This window comes from Pteronotus mesoamericanus, unplaced genomic scaffold (genome assembly GCF_021234165.1).
Source record: "Pteronotus mesoamericanus isolate MK-2021 breed Mesoamerican mustached bat unplaced genomic scaffold, CSHL_Meso_final scaffold_36, whole genome shotgun sequence".
Taxonomy (NCBI): domain Eukaryota; kingdom Metazoa; phylum Chordata; class Mammalia; order Chiroptera; family Mormoopidae; genus Pteronotus; species Pteronotus mesoamericanus.
In genome coordinates, this window is record NW_026555313.1 from 18,106,370 (window position 1) to 18,110,261 (window position 3,892).

Below are 3,892 nucleotides of genomic sequence, written 5' to 3' on the forward strand. Positions count from 1 at the left end.
GCTTTTCTTTTGCTGCTCCTAAGGGTCTCTTTTTATCCTTAACCTTTGTGATTTTAATTATGATGTGCCTTGGTGTGGTTCTCTTTGGGTTCATCTTATTTCAGATTCTCTGTACTTCCTGGACTTGTGTCCATTTCCTTGACTAGATTAGGGAAGTTTTTATCATTATTTCTTCAAATAGATTCTCAATCCCTTATTCACTCTCTTCTTTTTCTGGCACCCTTATGATGCAAATGTTATATTTGTTGTTGTCTCAGAGGTCCCTTAAAATATCCTCCTTTATTTTTTTTTCTTTTTGCTGTTCTGATTAGGTATTTTCTGCTACTTTGTCTTCCAAATTACTGATTCAGTATTCTGCTCCATCTAATCTGCTATTGATTCCTTCTAGTTTTTTTCTTTATTTCAGGTATTGTATTATACATTTCTGACTGGCTCTTTTTTTTCTATTTCCTTTTTTATGTTTCCTCTCACTTTGCTGAGGTTCTCACTAAGTTCTTCTATTCTTCCCCTAATTTATTGAGCATTGTTATAACCAGTGCTTTGAACACTATCTAGTCAATTGCTTGCCTCCATTTAATAGTTGTTGTTGTTTTTCTGGAGTTTTCTCCTGTTCTTTTTATTTGGGGCGTGTTTCTTTGTCTCCACATTTTGGTTTCTATGTATTAGCTAGATCTGCTTCATAGAGTTGGTGACCTGTGGTGCCCAGGGGTGCTGTCTCCATGAGCACCTGCCCTGGGAGCTCCAGGACTATTCTTCATGTCGGTTATGTGTGTCCTCCTGTTGTAGTTGAGCCTTGATTGCTGTTGCACATCAGTGGGGTGGGTTGATCCTCAGACTGGCTCACTGTGAGGATTGGTCACAAACACAGTGTAAGAGCTACTTTTGGGGGGTTGACCCCATGGATTGGGATTGGTACCCAGTGGACTCTGAAACTTGTTGAAACTATCCTTTGGTTGTGATGCTTATAGAACTAAGAGGATGATGCCCTGTTGTTGTCTGAAGCTGGCCACTTAGTTTGTATGTTCTGGAACCTCTGGGAAGACTCTAGTGCAAGCCAAGGTCAGCCGCTGCCTGTGACTGGCCCAGACCTACCTGGTAGGCATTACAAAGCAATCTGTGGTTTGTAGCTGCCTGTGCTGGGCCTAAAGGTACATGGGAGAGTCCACAATGCAAACTGAGGCTGGCAGCCACCATTACTGGGTTTGGGGCCATAAACAGAAGGCACAGGGTACCCCAAGGCCTGCTACCACCTGCTGGCTGCCTGTAAGCTTTAGCCACTTAACTCAGGCAGTTCATGAGTTAAGTGGAGTGGGCTCATAGGGAGTCACTAGGGTGGTGCAAGTGTTGTTCACTAAGTTAATGCAGATTCAGACTTGGCACCAGTACCAACCCTGGGGCCTCTCATCAAAAGTCACAGGACGTACCAGGGCTAGTCACCACCTACTTGGGGCCTGTGGACCTTTGAGACTTTTTAAAAAAGACTGCAGTATGGGCTGTGGTTGACTGATTGCTACTAAAAGAGCCTCTGGTAGTGCATGAGTTAGGTGGGGTGATATCTCAAGGAGTTGTCAGGGTGGAGTGAGTGGTGCTCACCTGGATACTGAAAATTTAGATTTGGCTGGGTGGGACAAAGGCTCAACACAAGAGCAATGGCAGTTGTCCTTCCAGACCTTGCCTTGAAGCCACATGATTAAGTTTCTCTCTGTATGTCTCTAGAGCCCCCAAGCTGCTACCTCTTCTCTGTAGCCCAGAGTGAGTTCCCATGAGCAAGTGAATCTGTGTATGGCCTCTTAAGAGGATGCTTGTGTTCCCAGAAACTTTCTCTCTCACCCCGGACAGGCAAAATCCCTGCTTATTTTCACAGCCAGATGTCATGGCTGGGGTAGGGATGGGGGTTCCTCTTTCTAGCATTGGCACTCCATGCTGGGGGCGTGTTGTGGGGCTGGCACTCCTTGCTCCTTATGGGAACCTATGCAGCTGAGATATCCCTCCTGATTTTTATCTGTCAAACATGGGTGTGGGACGAGCCCATTCAGCATCTCCACCCCTCCTATCACTCTTGACATGGCTGCTTCTTTACATCCTTAGTTATAGGACTTCTGTTCAGCTGGCCTTCAGATATTACTTAGATGGATTGTTCTATAATTTAGCAGTAATTTTGATGTGGTCATGGGAGAAGATGAGAACAACACTTACCTCCTCTGCCATTTTGACCAAAACCCATAAATATGGCTTTTAATTCCATTTATTTTGTTAAAAAGTTGGTGACATTGGACACATCACAACTCTTTTGAGTTGTAGTTTTTTCAACTGTAAAATATAGATAAGAATATTGTTTAATTCAAAGATTAAATGAGATAATGATTTTTAACAGTATATATCAATGATTGCCAGGTCTACCTGAATATTGGAATTACCTAGATTGAATGTCAAAGATATAGATTCCTGGAAGGAAATATACATACAAGTTCAGGGAGTGCAGAGAGTCCCAAACAAGATGAACCCAAAAAGGCCCATATCAAGACACATCATAACTAAAATGATAATGGTTAAAGACAAAAACAGAATCTTCAGAGCAACAAGAGAAAAACAGTTATTTACCGACAAGAGAGCTCCCATAAAATTGTCAGCTGATTTCTCAACAGAAACTCCACAGGCCAGAACAGGTTGGCACAGAATATTCAAAGTGATGAAAAGTAAGGACCTACAACCAAGATTATTCCATCCAGCAAGGCTATCATTTAAAATTAAAAGAGAGATAAAGAGCTTCCCAGACAAGAAAAAGTTAAAGGAGTTCATGACCACCAAGCCAATATTATAAGTAATGCTCAAGGGACTTCTTTAAGAAGGCAAAAAGAACATAAATATAAATAATAAAATCGCAATAAATACATACCTATCAATAATCACTTTAAATGTAAATGAATTAAATGTTCCAGTCAAAAGATGTAGGATGCTGAATGGATAAGAAAACAACACCCATACATATGCTGCCTACAAGAGACCCACTCCAGATTGAAAGATGCACACAGACTAGAAGTAAAGGGATAGAAAGAGATAGCAAGTAGAGGACACCCCCCCACCCAAAAGAGGCTGGAGTAGCAATATTTATTTCAGACAAAATAAACTTAAGATTTCATTTATTTATTTATTTTTAGACAGAGAAGGGAAGGGAGGGAGAAAGAGAAAGGGAGAAACATTGATGCTAGAGAAAAACATCAGTTGGTTGCCTCTTGCATGCACCCTGACCAGAGATGGACCCTGCAACCTAGGCATGTGTCCTGACTGGGAATCAAACTGGTCAGGACCTGACAAAATAGACTTTTAAACAAAGGCTATTACAAGAGAAAAAGGACCCAGCAATTTCACTTCTGGGTGTTTATTCAAAGAAACTCAAAACACTAATTCAAAAAGACATATGCATTCCTATGTTCATTGCAGCATTATTTAAAATAGCCAAGGTATGAAATTGTCCATCAACCAACAAATAGATAGAGGAGATAGTGTGTGTGTGTGTGTGTGTGTGTGTGTGTAAGGGATTAAATGTGCCAACTGCCAATTATAAAAAGAGAGGGAGGTAAAATACAGTATGTGGAATATAGTCAATAATATTGTACTAACTATGTATGGTGTCAGATGGGTACTAGACTTATCAGGATGATAACTTTGGATGTTATATACATATCTAATAACTATGTTGTACACCTAAAACTAATATAATTATATATGTCATATATAATTGAAAAATAAAAAACTATTAAATAATGAACACTCCCTCCCTTCAAAAACTTCCAGTGGTTCTCTCTACTGCTTACTAAATAAAGCTTAATCTCCCTAGATGATCATTGAAGTCCCGTCCAGACTCACCCTCCCTCACTGCTCACATACTTTT